Here is a 15,683-nt window from a genome sequence, read left to right as displayed (position 1 = left end):
AGAGAAAGCAATACAATAATACCCAAGCCTCTGACTACTTTGTAAAAAGGAGAAAAAAAGGAATACAATTATAGTAACAGACTTCAATACCCCACTTTCAATAGTGGATAGAACGTCCAGATAGACTATTGATAAAGAAACAAATGATTTGAACAACACTGTAGACTAAATGGACCTGACAGACATACACAGAACATTCCATCCAACCGCAGCAGAATCCACATCCTTTTCAAGTGCACATGGAATATTCTCCAGCATAAATTGTAAGGTTAGGCCACAGCCTTCATCCGTGTTGCCCTGCTATATGAGAATACCTGAGGATGGATAATTTGTAAAGAATAGACATTGATTTCTCACAGCTCTGAAGATTGGGAAGTGAAAGATCAAGGTGCTGGCAAGTTTGGCTGCATCCTTCAGAGGGGAAGACCACAGAACACTTCCTCACATGGCAGAAGTGCAGAAGACGATGAAACCACTCCAAATAGCTTGTTCAAGTGCAGCATTAATCCACTCACAAGGATAAAGCCCTCATGACCTAAACACCTCCCATTAGGCCTCCCTTCCCCAAACTGTCACATTGGTGATTAAATCTCCAACACAGAAGTTTAGGAGGGGACCAACGTTCAAACCGTAACAGTCACGAACAAGTCTTAACAAGTTTAAGAAGACTGAAATCATACCAAGTATCTTTTCTGACCACAGTGAAATAAAACTAGAAGTCAGTAGCAGAAAAAAACAACTCTGAGGCCAGGCTTGAGGCTCATGCCTCCAGCACTTTGGGAGGCCAAAGCAAGAAGATTGCTTGAGCTTAGGAGTTCAAGACCAGCCTGGACAACAAAGTGAGGTCTCATCTCTACTAAAAAAAAAAAAAAAAAAAAAAAGAAAGAAAAGAAGATCAAGAAAATTATCCAGGTGTGGTGGCACATGCCGATAGTCCCAGCTGCTCTGGAAGCTGAGGGCAAGAGGATCACTTGAGCCTGGAGGACTGAGGCTTTAGTGAGCCATAATTGCACCACTGCACTCCAGCCTGGGCCACAGAGTGAGACTCCATCTCTGAAAAAACTAAATTAAATTAAAAATAAAGGAAATACTACATACCAAAACTTATGGGATGAATCAAAAGCAGTACTAAGAGGGAAGTTTATAGCAATGAATGGCTATATTAAAAAGAGGAAACATCTCAAACAACCAAACTTTCCATCTCAAAAAACTAGAAGAAGTGGCATGAACCTGGGAGGTGGAGCTTGCGTTGAGCCGAGATCGCGCCACTGCACTCCAGCCTGGGCAACAGAGTGAGACTCCATCTAAAAAAAAAAACAAAAAACAAAAGTCTAGGAGAAGAAGAACAAACTATGCCCAAAGTTAACAGAAGAAATGAAATAATAAACATTAGAGGAGAAATTGATGACATAGAGAATAAAAATTGAAAAAAGTCAGCCGGGCGCAGTGGCTCACACCCGTAATCCCAGCACTTTGGGAGGCTGAGGCGGGCAGATCACAAAGGCCGAGGTAGGAGTATCGCTTGAGCTCAGGAATTCAAGACCAGCCTAGGCAACACAGCAAGACCCCGTTCAATATTTAGGAACAAATTTAACTAAGGGGGTGAAAGACTTATAAACAGAAAACTACAAAACATTGGTAAATGAAATTGAAGAAGATCCAAACAAATGGAAAGACATCCCATGGTCATGGATTAGAAAACTTAATATTGTTAAAATGTCCAATGCTACCCAAAGTCATCTACAGATTGAAGGCATTCCCTATCAAAACTGCAATGTCATTTTTTACAGAATTAAAAAAAAAGCAATTCTAAAATTCATGTGAGGCCAAAAAAGACCCCAGATAGCCAAACTAATCTTGAAAATGAAGAGCAAAGCTGAAGGCATCACACTTCCTGATTACAAAATATTTTACAAAACTACGGTAATGAAAACAATATGGTACTGGTATGAAGACAGCCATATAGACCAGGTGGAACACAATAGAGAGAGACTTAACAGAATCTGGAAATAATGGTCAACTGATCTTTGACAGGGATGCCAAGAATATATAATGACAAAAGTCTCCTCAACAAATAGTGTTGGGAAAACTGGACATTCACTTGGAAAAGAATGAAATCGGAGCCTTCATCTACACTATCCCAAAAATCAACTAAAAATGGATTTAAAATGGATTATTAGACCTGAAACTATAAAACTCATAGAAGAACACACAAGAGAAATCTTCATGCTATTACTCTTGGCAGCGATTTCATGACTATGACACCAAAAGCACAGGCAACAAAAGCAGAAATAAATAAGTGGTTCTACACCAAAATAAAAAAATTCTGCAAAGCAAAGGAAATAATCAACAGAGTGAAAAAGGCAATCTACAGGGTGGAGAAATGTCGGCAAACCATATATCTGATAAGGGGATAATTTCCAAAATACATAGGGACTACCTACAACTTGATAGCAAAAAAAAATAATAACCCAATTTTAAAATGGGCTAAGGACTTGAATAGACAGTTCTCCAAAGAAGTCATCCAAATGCCCAATAAAAAGATGCTCAGTATCACTAATTGTGTAAGGCTGTTCTTGCACTACTATAAAGAAATACCTAAGACTGGGTAATATATAAGAAAAGGGGTTTAATTGGCTCACAATTCTGGAGGCTGTACAGGAAGCATAGCAGTTTCTGCTTCTGGGGAGGGCCCAGGAAGCTTCCAATGATGGCAGAAGACAAAGAGGGAGCAGGCACATCACAGGGCAAGAATGGGAGCCAGAGTGGGAGAGATTTGGGGGGAGGTGCCACACATCCCTGTTTTTTTTTTTTTTTTTTTGAGACAAGGTCTCACTCTGTCACCCAGGCTGGAGTGCAGTGGCACGATCTCTGCTCACTGCAGCCTTGACTTCCCTGGCTCAAGCAATCTTCCCACCTCAGCCTCTCCAGTAACTGGACCCACAGGCATGTACCACCATATCCAGCTAATTTTTGTATTTTTTGTAGAGATAGGGTTTCACCATGTTGGCCAGGCTGGTCTCAAACTCCTGAGCTCAAGAGATCCATCACCTCAGCCTCCCAAAGCAACACACATTTAAACAACCAGATCCTGTGAAACCTCATTCACTATCTTGAAGACAGCACCAAGCCATGAGGATCCACCCTTATAACCCAAACACCTCCCACTAGGCCCCCCCTCCAGCACTGGGGATTACAATTCAACCTGAGATTTGGGTGGGGACAAATATCCAAACTATGTCACTAACCATCAGAGAAATGCAAATCAAAACCACAATGAAATATCACCTTACACCTGTCAAGATGGCTATTATCAAACACAAGACAAAAAGCGCTGGTGAGGATGTGAAGAAACTGGAATCCTCTTATGCTGTAGATAGGAATGCAAAATGGTGCAACCGCTATGAAAAATGGCATAGAGGTTCCTCAAAACATTGAAGATGGGGCTGGGCACAGTGGCTCACGCCTGTAATCCCAACACTTTGGGAGGCCGAGGTGGGCAGATCACCTGAGGTCAAGAGTTCCAGACCAGCCTGACCAACATGGTGAAACCCCGTCTCTACTAAAAGTACAAAAAAAAAAAAAAATTAGCTGGGGGCGTGCCTGTAATCCCAGCTACTCAAGAGGCTGAGGCAGGAGAATCAATTGAACCCAGGAGGTGGGGGTTGCAGTGAGCCGAGACTGCGCCACTGCACTCCAGCCTGGGCAACAAAAGTGAGACTCCTTCTCAAAAAAAAAAATAAATAAATAAATAAAATTAGTTAATTGGCCGGGCGCGGTGGCTCAAGCCTGTAATCCCAGCACTTTGGGAGGCCGAGGCGGGTGAATCACGAGGTCAGGAGATCGAGACCATCTTGGCTAACACGGTGAAACCCCATCTCTACTAAAAATACAAAAACTAGCCGGGTGAGGTGGCGGGCGCCTGTAGTCCCAGCTACTTGGGAGGCTGAGGCAGGAGAATGGCGTAAACCCGGGAGGCGGAGCTCGCAGTGAGCTGAGATCTGGCCACTGCACTCCAGCCCGGGCGACAGAGCGAGACTCTGCCTCAAAAAAAAAAAAAAAAAAAATTAATTAATTATTTAAAAACAGAACTACCATATGACCCAGCAATTCCACTTAGGGGTATTGATCCAAATAATTGAAACCAGACTCTCCCTCCAAGAGTTATTAGCACTGCCATATTCATTGCAGCATTATTGATAATAGCCAAGATGCAGAAACAAACCAAGTGTCCATTAGCAAATGAGTGGATAAAGAAAATGTGGAATACACATGCAGTGGAATATTATTATTCAGCCTTAGAAAAGAAGAAACTTCTGCAATGTGGGACAACATGGATGAACTCTGAGACATTATGCTAAGTGAAATAAGCCAGTCACAGAAGAACAAATACTGCGTGATTCCACTTAAAATTAGTATCTAAAATAGGTCAATTCATGGAATACGAAAGTGAAATGGTAGTTGTCAGGGGCTGGGCAAAGATCAATGGAAAGTTTCTTTTTTTTTTTTTTTGAGACAGTCTTGCTCTCTCACCCAAGCTTGGAGTGCAGTGTGCAGTGGTGTGATCTTGGCTCACTGCAAGCTCCGCCTCTCAGGTTGAAGTGATCTTCCCGCCTTAGCCTCCTGAGTAGCTGGGATTACAGGTGTGCACCACCACACCTGGCTAATTTTTGTATTTTTAGTAGAGATGGGGTTTCACCATGTTGGCCAGGCTGGTCTCGAACTCTTGACCTCAGGTGATCCACCTGCCTTGGCCTCCCAAAGTGCTGGGATTACAGGCATGAGCCACCATGCCCGGCCTCAATGGAAAGTTTCTAATCAATAGGCGTAAAGTGTCAGCGAAGCAAGATGAATGAGTCCCAGAGGCCTGCTGTACAACACTGTACCTATACTTAGGGATACTGTATTGTACACTTGAAAATATATTAAGAGGGTAGCCATCATGTTAAGTATTCTTACCACAGTAAAGTAATTCTTTTTCTTAAGTGTGCCATAAATTGAGGAGTATGATTAAATCTCTTTGGAACCTGAGTCCCAAAATGAAATAAAATAAATCCAACATAAAAAATTTAAATGCTTTAAATATTATAAATACTATTAAGGCAAATTTTACAAGAGGTATGATTCCGTTATCATGGAGACTAAGTTAAGATTTTCAGTTCCTAGAGACTTTTTTCCTCCAGAACTGAAAGCTAGCTCACAGGGGTATCTTCTGTCCATTTCTTTTTTGAGACAGGGTCTCACTCTGTCTCCCAGGCTGGAGTGCAGCGGCGTGATCTCCGCTCACACAACCTCTGCCTCCCAGACTGAAAGGAACTTCCCACCTCAGTCTTCCAAGTAGCTGGGACTACAGGAGCACACTACCATGCCCAGCTAATTTTTGTATTTTTTGTAGAGACGAGGTCTTGCCATGTTGCCCAGGCAGGTTTCAAACTCCTGGGCTTTAAGCAATCCACCCGCCTTGGCCTCTCAAAGTGCTAGGATTACAGGCATGAACCACTGCATCCGGCCTTTCGTCAAATTTAACCTTGCCTGTTATGTTCATTAGTAAACCTCCAGTCCAGGCATAGTGCCAGCACAGAGTCAACTCTAATAAATACTTGATGAGTAAGTCCATATCAAAACATAATGCAAGCTGCTTCCATTCTGTAATTCTGCATTTTGCTAATGAAAGGATATTTCAGTCATAGAAATCAGCAAAGTAGGTAGTATTTGTTGTTCATTCATGGAGATGATAGGTGAGAACCTCAGATTTTAGGCTTGGCCAAGATCTCAGTCTGTTCAAACTGGACAAAGATGGAAAGTTTCTAACTGAGTAGGCATGGAAGCCAGAGATGCTAGCAAACTCCCTGTGGGGCAGCCAGAACGACCCTTATGAAGGGCAGTCGTAAGGTTGATCGTGTCATGTTCATGCTGGAGAAAGAACGAGCCAGCCATGAAATGATCCCAGGACAAATGTGGTCATATGGGGTCAATCTACAGACACCTAGATTTGGAATACCATAACAGACTCTTGTCTGAGGATGTCAGCTGAAGCCTCAAACCGAGAATGTAAGTGACACGCGACAAGCCGCTGACATTTCAAAGTGAGGAGTAAAGGCAACCCCACATAACTTGCTAAGAGGTAGCAGGACCCATTCTCTGACCTGGAACCCATTCCTTTCCTGCAGGCTGTCAAGGGGAAAGGGAGGATCCATAGCCACATCAGAGCAAGCCTTTCTGTGAAGAGTATGGTTAGCTTGTGGGGAAGGGGTGATTTTCCACCCCAGCCTTCCAACTCAAGGCACGTAACTCCGCTTCGGAAGAAGCCCACCTGGAGTTGGGTGTTGCCTGCCAGGAAGGGAGAAAGCCTGGATGCCAGGGTCCAGCCTGAGGAGGTCCAGGAGACCTCCAGTGGAAGGCAGGCCTGGCAGGGGGAGTTGTGGGAAGGAGAAGGACTTGTACATTTTATGTTTGCTCTCTGTTCCTTTTCTTCTTCTTCTTTTGAGACAAAGTTTCGCTCTTGTTGCCCAGGCTGGAGAGTGCAATGGCGCAGTCTCAGCTCACTGCAACCTCTACCTCCTGGGTTCAAGCAATTCTCCTACCTCAGTCTCCCAAGTAGCTGGGATTACAGGCGCCTACCACCATGCCCAGCTAATCATTTTTGCTCTTTTTTCTATTTAACTTTTTTTAATTGTGAATATGTATTTTTTTTTTTTTTTGAGATGGAGTCTCACTCTGTCACCCAGGCTGGAGTGCAGTGGCACAATCTCAGCTCACTGCAACGTCCATCTCCCAAGTTCAAGCGATTCTCCTGCCTCAGCCTCCTGAGTATCTGGGATTACAGGCATGTGTCACCACGCATGGCTACTTAGGTTTTTTGTTTTCTTTTTTCTTTGCATTTTTAGTAGAGATTTTCACCATGTTGGCCAGGCTGGTCTCAAACTCCTGACCTCAAATGATCCTCCTGCCTCAGCCTCCCAAAGTGCTGGGATTACAGACATGAGCCACCACACCTGGCCTACTTTTGTAATTTTTAAGAGGCTGAATACAAATATAGATACAGATTTTTTTTTTTGAGATGGAATTTTGCTCTTGTTGCCCAGGCTGGAGTCTAATGGCATGATGTTGGCTCACCGCAACCTCTGCCTCCCGAGTTCAAGCAATTCTCCTGCCTCAGCCTCCCTAGCAGCTGGGATTATAGGCATCCACTACCACACCTGGCTAATTTTGTATTTTTAGTAGAGATGGGGTTTCTCCATGTTGGTCAGGCTAGTCTCAATCTCCTGACCTCAGGTGATCCACCCACCTCGGCCTCCCAAAGTGCTGGGATTACAGGCATGAACCACCGCGCCTGGCCGAAGCTAGTTATATTTATATTCAATTTGAAAGACACTTTGGTCCGGGCACGGTGGCTCACGCCTGTAATCCCAGCACTTTGGGATGCCGAAGAGGGTGGATCATGAGGTCAGGAGTTCGAGACCGTCCTGGCCAACATGGTGAAACTCTGTCTCTACTAAAAATACAAAAATTAGCTGAGCGTGGTGGCGTGCACCTGTAATCCCTGCTACTCGGGAGGCTAAGGCAGGAGAATTGCTTGAACCCGGGAGGTGGAGATTGCAGTGAGCCGAGATCATGCCACCCCACTCCAGCCTGGGTACAGAGTGAGACTCCGTCTCAAAAAAAAAAAAAAAAAAAAGACATTTTGGCCCCTCATTTAGGAAAGACTCAGAGATGTGAAGTTAATGCTTCTCACACTTCAATGTGCATAAAACCACCTGAAGATCCTGCTAACAGTGCAGGCTCTGATTCAGTAAATCTGGGGTGTGCCCAGAAGATCTGTATTTCCAACAAGCTCCCAGGAGATATGGATACTGCTGGCCCAGGTACCACATTTGGAGTAACAAGCGTTGAGTGACTTGCCCAAGGCTGCCCAACCAGGACTAGAATTCAGATCTCCTGCCTCCCAAAACAAGATGGACTTATTCTTGCCTTTTTCTCTGCTTGTATTGACCACCAGCTGGAAATCAGAACCATGTAGATGGTAACAAGCCACTTGTGTCATCTTCTGTGATGGCTATTTCCATGTTGATGTGGGAAAGTGTTTATATTTAAAACAATTATGGGTGATTCTGGGAAATCTCAGCCATCCACAGAGTTGTTTCCCCTTAAGTAGTAACATAACCTGTTAACGTAACAGCTGTTTGTCCTTTGCAAGAAGAATTTTGCTAGGAAAGAGTCCTTCAGGTAGTAAAGGCATTTCTTCCTCCCTTCCAAGTCCTGGGGCTACAGAAAGCACCTCTTTATTCCACCAAGCAATCTGGGCCACTTCAGGAACCTCTGATGTGTGGCTGCACACCACCTTATTTTTTTCTTTTTTTTGAGGTAGAGTCTCACTCTGTCACCCAGGCTGGAGCGCAGAGTGCAGTGGCGCAATCTCACCTCACTACAACCTCTGCCTCCCAGATTCAAGTGATTCTCCTGCCTCAACCTCTCGAGTAGCTGGGACTACAAGCGTGCGCCACTACGCCCCGGCTAACTCTTCTTCTTCTTCTTCCTCCTCCTCCTCCTCCTCCTCTCCTTCTTCTCCCTCCCCCTCCCTCCCTCTCCTTCTTCCTCCTCTTTTTTTTTTTTTGAGATGGAGTCTCACTCTGTCACCCAGGCTGGAGTGCAGTGCCTTGATCTCGGCTCACTGCAAGCTCTGCCTCCTGGGTTCACACCATTCTCCCATCTCAGCCTCCCTAGTAGCTGGGACTACAGGCGCCTGCCACCATGCCTGGCTAATTTTTTGTAGTTTTAGTAAAGACGGGGTTTCACTATGTTAGCCAGGATGGTCTCGATCTGACCTCCTGATTCCCCTGCCTCGGCCTCCCAAAGACCTGGGATTACCAGGGTGAGCCACTACTCCGGGACCATTTTTGTTGTTGTTTGTTTTTTTTTTTTTTGAGACAGAGTCTCACTCTGTTGCCCAGGCTGGAGTGCAATGGCACAATCTGGGCGCACTGCAACCTCCACCTCCCAGGTTCAAGCGATTCTCTTGCCTCAGCCTCCTAAGTAGCTGGGATTACAGGTGCCCGCCACCAGGCCCAGCTAATTTTTGTATTTTTAGCAGAGACGGTGTTTCACCATGTTGGCCAGGCTGGTCTCTTAACTCCTGACCTCAGGTGATCCACCCACCTTGGCCTCCCGAAGTGCTGGGATTACAGGCGTGAGCCACCGCACCCAGCCTGCACACTACATCTTAAGGTCCTTCATGTCAACTCTATGGCAATACTCTGCACACATGGTCACTTTTAACCCTCGCAATCCTCCTGAATAGGAGGGTTCTCATACCCCATTTACAGATGAGGAAACTGAGGCTCCAAGTCATTAAGCATTTGCCTAAGGTCACACACCTAGAATTCAGTGCTTTGTCTCTGATGCTAGAGTCCTCACTTGTCCCCACCCCACTATACTGGAAATGATACAGCTCACCAAGTTAAGGCCAAGCCTTAGAGAAAGCTTCTGGAGGCTTTCTGGTGGGTTTCAGTAGAGCCACCCAAGACCCAGTTCTTTTGCCAGCCTCTTCCTCGGTGGTGAGGATTGTAGCTTGCTTAATTTTCCTATAACTGAAATGCGTTATTATTTTGAACACTCCTTCCACTGGGTGTGTAAACTCCATCCTCAGCCAGTTTGGTTAGTCTTAGTTGATTCCACATGTTCCAGGGCAAGTCCGGGCTTCCTTTAAATCACTTCAAGGGATTTTTCCCCAACAGAAGCTGTTAACACTACTGGTTCATTCTTGTCTTTCGGCTCTTTGTTTAAATGTCACCTTCTTAAAGCAACCATTCCTGACATAGCTGAGAATGCCCACCCACTCATCCACTATCAGACACTCAGCTTCACTCCTTCATAAGCAATACTTTCCTGCTCATTTTACCGTCTGTGTCCTGTCACCACTCCAAATAATGCTTCACTTCTCTTTATTTTACTCTTGTGCCTAAAATAAGATCATCAAGGCTTTGGTACCCAAGTTTTGAGTTTGAGACTTATTTAGCTTTTGTCTACAGCATAAAGAAATAAAACAGCTGCTTGTAGCCCAAGCTTCCTATCCAAGAAGGTGGGAGGAGACTGGAAATCCTGAAAAAGACAGCTGGAGTTGGGAGGGAAACTAGAGCGAAGAGAAATACCTCCCCTCCTTGTTGAAGACAGCCTAGTTGGTGTAGAGAAGGCAGCAGGGGGCGAAGCAGAAAAAGGTTTATTTCCTCACTCACAACTCCCTAGCCCTCCCTCCCCACCTCGCCCCTGCACCCTCCACCTTCCCACTACCCCATTCTCCCACTGCACCTCAGGGGGGGCCTCAGGCCCCCCTGCTGGCTAAACTCAGTTGATGCCTGCTATTTGTTCTGTGCCACCCTCTGCCCATATTTGTCTTCCTCTCCCCTCCTCCCTCCCTAAATAGCACGCCTTGGTCCCATCCCTGTCGAACTTTGTCCTATTGAGAGTGGAGTATCTTTCCAACCACCACAGCAGTCTCGTGGCAAAGATTTACAAAGTGAATCAAGAGGTGAACTTACACCAACTGGACAAATTGAAAGCCAATTCTTATTGTAATCTTACCTCACTGGGAAATGTAATTTGACAGAAGAGGTTTGTTGAAGGCTGGAGTGCAGTGGCACCATCTCGGCTCACTGCAACCTCTGCCTCCCGGGTTCAAGCGATTCTCCTGCCTCAGCCTCCCAAGTAGCTGGGATTACAGACATGCGCCACCATGCCTGGCTAATTTTGTATTTTTAGTAGAGATGGGGTTTCACCATGTTGGTTAGGCTGGTCTCTAACTCCCAACCTCAGGTCAGGATTCACCTGCCTCAGCCTCCCAAAGTGCTGGGATTACAGGCGTGAGCCACTGTGCCTGGTCAAGATCCGATGTTTTTAAAAAGGGGAGTTGCCCTGCACAAGCTTCTCTCTTTGCTTGTTGCCATTCCACGTAAGATGTGACCTGCTCCTCCTTGCCTTTTGCCATGATTATGAGGCCTCCCAGCCATGTGGAACTAACACTTCAGTTATGGAAGATCAAGATGAAGATGAGTCCCCAAAGAAAATACTCCTTGGCAGATAAGTAATGGAACATTGTCTGTGATTGTCTCCAGAAGCAGGCCATCAGAAGGAAACTACCAAAAAGAAAAAGACTGTGTATTCAATATTTTGACCAGTGGTCTGAATCAGATCAGGTGGAATTTGTGGAACATCTTATTTCACGAATGTGTCATTAGCAGCATGGACATATTAATTCTTACCTGAAGTCCACGTTGCAGCAGGACTTTATTGCTGCTTTACCTGAGCAAGGCTTAATCACCTAGCAGAAAATATTCTTTCGTACCTGGATGCCAGGTCTCTGTGTGCAGCAGAGCTGGTATGTAAAGAATGGCAGCGAGTGATCTCAGAATGAATGCTTTGGAAGAAGCTGATTGAACAAATGGTAAGCACTGACCCCCTATGGAAAGGACTTTCAGAAAGAAGAGAGTGGGATCAGTACCTGGTAAAATACACTGAATCCCCATGGAAAGGACTTTCAGAAAGCAGAGGGTGGGATCAGTACCTGTTTAAAAACAGACCCACAGCTAGCCCTCCAAATTCATTTTATAGGTCATTATACCCAAAGATTATCCAGGATGTAGAGATTATAGAATCCACCTGGCAGTGTGGCCGACACAGCTTGCAGAGGATTCAGTACCACTCTGAAAATAGTAAAGGCATCTACGCTTTACAGTACAATGATGAAAAAATTATCAGTGGCCCACAAGATAATTCTATTAAGATTTGGGATAAAACCAACCTGGAATGTTTGAAAGTGTTAACGGACACACAGGCTCTGTCCTCTGTCTGCAGTATGATGAGCGTGTCATTGTAACTGGCTCTTCGGATTCTACGGTGAGAGTGTGGGATGTGAACATGGGTGAAGTTCTTAACACATTAATCCACCACAATGAGGCTGTACTGCACTTACGCTTCAGCAGTGGACTGATGGTGACCTGTTCCAAGGACTGCTCCATTGCTGTGTGGGACAGGGCTTCTGCGACCGATATCACTTTACGCCGTGTCCTGGTTGGCCACTAAGCTGCTGTCGATGTAGTAGACTTTGACGACAAATACATCGTGTCCGCCTCGGGTGACAGGACCATCAAAGTCTGAAGCATGGGCACCTGTGAATTTGTTCGTACTGTCAATGGGCACAAGCGAGTCTTGTCTCCAGTACAGGGATGGGCTGGTTGTTAGTGGATCATCAGATAACACCATTAGGCTCTCGGATATTGAATGTGGCTCCTGTTTAAGAGTCCTAGAGGGTCATGAAGAATCCGTCGCAGAAGCCCTGTCCTACAGAGCAATGGAGCAGTCCTTGGAACAGATCACCATCAGTCCACTGCTGAAGCGTGAAGTGCGGTACAGCCTCATTGTGGTGGATCAATGTGTTAAGAACTTCACCCCTGTTCATATCCCACACTCTTACCGTAGAATCCGAAGAATGCATCTCACCAATGCATCCGGTTTGGTAACGAGGATTGTCAGTGGGGCCTATGATGGGAAAATTGAAGTTTAGGACTTGCAAGCCGCTCTTGACCCTCGAGCCCCAGCAAGCACTTTGTGTTTGCGCACATTGGTGGAACATTCTGGACGTGTGTTTCAGCTACAGTTTGATGAGTTTCAAATCATCAGCAGCTCCCACGATGACACTGTTTTGATTTGGGATTTCTTAAATGTGCCTCCCAGTGCCCAGAATGAGACCCATTCCCCCTCCAGAACATACACTTACATCTCTAGATAACAGTCTGCACTTTCACCCATTTCCGGGTTTTCTAGTCTTGAACTACTGCCTACTTGGCTATCAAATGCCTAAGGGAGTTCATTCACAGCTGAGTTATGAAGCTGGAATTGGTTCTAGATGCTGGGTAGATGCAAAGTAGCCTAACTCTTCAAGTCCCGACATTTCTCACCTCTGATTCCAGCTCTACTTTGAGAAGGAGACCTTAGCATCACCAACTTGAAAGTAGCACAGAAGCCCATTTCCTTCCCTCATCTGTGAAAAAAATCTAATGTTTCAAATATAAACTGTTCATAGAAAAGGAACATAGAATCTGTTTTACAGAAGTAAATCAACCGTCAAGAGAAGACTTGACCTCTATATTGCTTTGCACTTTGGCTTGACATTAAGAAACAGCATTCTTCTTCAGTGAAATTTTGGGTGCCAAACACCTACCTGCTCAGAACGTCTGCGGCTTTCATTTTCAAAAGTTAGCATTCTCCTTTTGACCGTCCAAGTCATTATGAATTCTGACTTGTTATATTAGGAACATGTTGGACAATGGAAAAACCTCTCTGGGTTGTTTTAGTAATATTTTTTGGATTATACTTCCTTTCTGTACCAATTTCTTTTAATTTAAAGAACTGTAAGTCAGTTGGCCGGGTGCGGTGGCTCATGCCTGTAATCCCAGCACTTTGGGAGGCCGAGGTGGACGGATCGCGAGGTCATGAGATCAAGACCATCCTGGCTAGCACGGTGAAACCCCGTCTCTACTAAAAATATAAAAAATTAGCCAGGCGTGGTGGCGGGCGCCTGTAGTCCCAGCTACTCCGGAGGCTGGCTGTGGCAGTAGAATGGCCAGAACCTGGGAGGCAGAGCTTGCAGCAAGCCAAGACTGCACCACTGCACTCCAGCCTGGGCAACAGAGCGAGTCTCAAAAAAAAAAAGAACTATAAGTCAGTTATATTATTTCCCAACAGAGCTCTTTTATTTTTAAAATTTTTTAAATTATATTTTAAGTTCTGGGGTACATTTGCAGAATATGCAGTTTTGTTACATAGGTATAACGTGCCATGGGGGTTAGCCCTTTTATTAACTGTTCTCTGTCCCCCAACCATCTCCTGATATTTGGTAGAGTAACACCTTTATACGTGTGCTTGCCTCCTAACTGAAAATACTGTATTCGCATGTAGATATAATGTACATAACAGTTTAACCTCAAAGTTGCTGGGGTCAGGGCCCCCTGTGCTTGAGATACTAATACAGAGTGTGTTCACACTTAGCCGTGAGCTGGGCTCAAGAACCTGATACCAGGGTTGGTGTGGATTACCTGGAACCCTTCCCGCAGTATTCCTACAGTGTTTTTATTTTGTTGTCATTGTGTGTGTGTGGTTTGTGTGTGTTTTTAATGAGAATCTTGTTTTAAAATGTAATTTCTAAAGTTGAACACGAAATGTTTTATTTGTTGTGCAGTATGTATTATATAATAGAGAGGTAACAAACATGTTTTGTTCTTATTCTTTTTCTCGTAAGTACTCCTGAGTACTAGTGGTCACTTCCCATAGTATTCATTTGGCTTCACTGTCAGAAATCATTCTTCTGTGCAGTTGTAGCCCTGGGAAGGGGAAATAAGAAGGCCCTATTGACGGGCTGTCCTGGCTCTGGAATTCATGCATCCTGGCCTTGCCAAGGTTCTGGCAGGGCCCGCTGGTGTGTTGGAGCCTGCAGGTCAGGTCAGACCGGTTCAGAGGCCCATGCTGAGGGGAGAGCACTCCTAAGTGGTATAAAACCTCAAGCCCGTGATTCCCACCCCAGTCATCTCTGTTGTCACCTGCGGTTGCAGCCTCAGCAGGTTCTCAAAGCTCCCAAGTACTCCCGAGTACACAGTCCAAATGTGTAAATGGCACTGTTGCCCCGACAGTGCACGGAAAGGACATTGGCATCCAGTTGGCACTCCTTCTCCCTTATTCAATATTAGGTTGATTTGCCCTTTGCTGTTGTTTCCAAAGATCAAGGAATGTCAATAACTTTTTTTTTTTTTTTTGAGAGGGAGTCTCGCATTGTAGCCTGGGCTGGTGTGCAGTGGCGTGATCTCGGCTCACTGCAACCTCTTCCAGTTTATTTTGCTAACCATAATTGAGCAAATGTAAATTACTGCTATATTAATGTTTTAAAGCACTGGGATAGTCTAATTCTAACTTGTAATTAATTATGTTTGCCAGTTGTCTGTTTGAAATAAGTTTGTGTCTTAACAGCTATTGAAAGTGTTCAGTTGTACAGATACTATTCATGACAGCTTTGTACTGTGGAATGTGCTTAATAAAAAACAAAGTTTGAAAAAAAGAAAAGAAGAGGTTTGTTGAACTTTCAGTTTCCTTTTTTGTTGTTAACTAATTGCCGTCCAAGCTGGAAATCAACGCCATCTAGGGGTCCTTGATGTTATAATCAGAGAACAAGACTGAGGCCTGCTGTCTCCGATGTGAGCCACGAGCAAGCTCCAGTGAGCCCCTTTGTTCCACATTTGATGAGTAGAGGAAAATATTGGGGGTGAATTTTCAATAACCTGAGTCAATTGCACTTTTTCTTGTAGACTAGCCGTCATTAAATCCACTTACGCGCTCCCCGTGCCGCTCTCTTTCCTTCTGGAATGTTCAGTGCCTGTTTCCAGTCCTGTTTTTCAGTCAGATGGGAATGCCCTTCATTACAGTTATGTGGGTTATGAGTTACGAGCTCTTCCTCTGTGAGGGCCAGCAGGGCACCCCCCCTTTCCTGTAATAAGGAAAGGTATTGTGTAGTAAAGAATTTTAAGCTTACTTGAAGTGAGATCTGGGCTTTGCTCTTGACTCTTGGGAGGTGATCTCTAAGCCCTTAGATTGTCCTGCTTGATGATAGCGCTTTGTTTAGCTGGAGGCCATGGGCCATGCCA

The 15,683-nt window shown here is 44.9% G+C and overlaps 1 pseudogene; it reads left to right on the top strand.

Moving 5' to 3' along the window:
* The first annotated feature begins 10,908 nt into the window (after positions 1-10,908).
* On the top strand, positions 10,909-12,887 carry LOC117096689 (annotated as a pseudogene).
* Positions 12,888-15,683: the final 2,796 nt, after the last annotated feature.

The sequence above is a fragment of the Trachypithecus francoisi genome, unplaced genomic scaffold, assembly GCF_009764315.1.
Source record: "Trachypithecus francoisi isolate TF-2019V2 unplaced genomic scaffold, Tfra_2.0 Lachesis_group14, whole genome shotgun sequence".
Taxonomy (NCBI): Eukaryota; Metazoa; Chordata; class Mammalia; order Primates; family Cercopithecidae; genus Trachypithecus; species Trachypithecus francoisi.
This window is presented reverse-complemented; position numbering and strand designations above follow the sequence as displayed.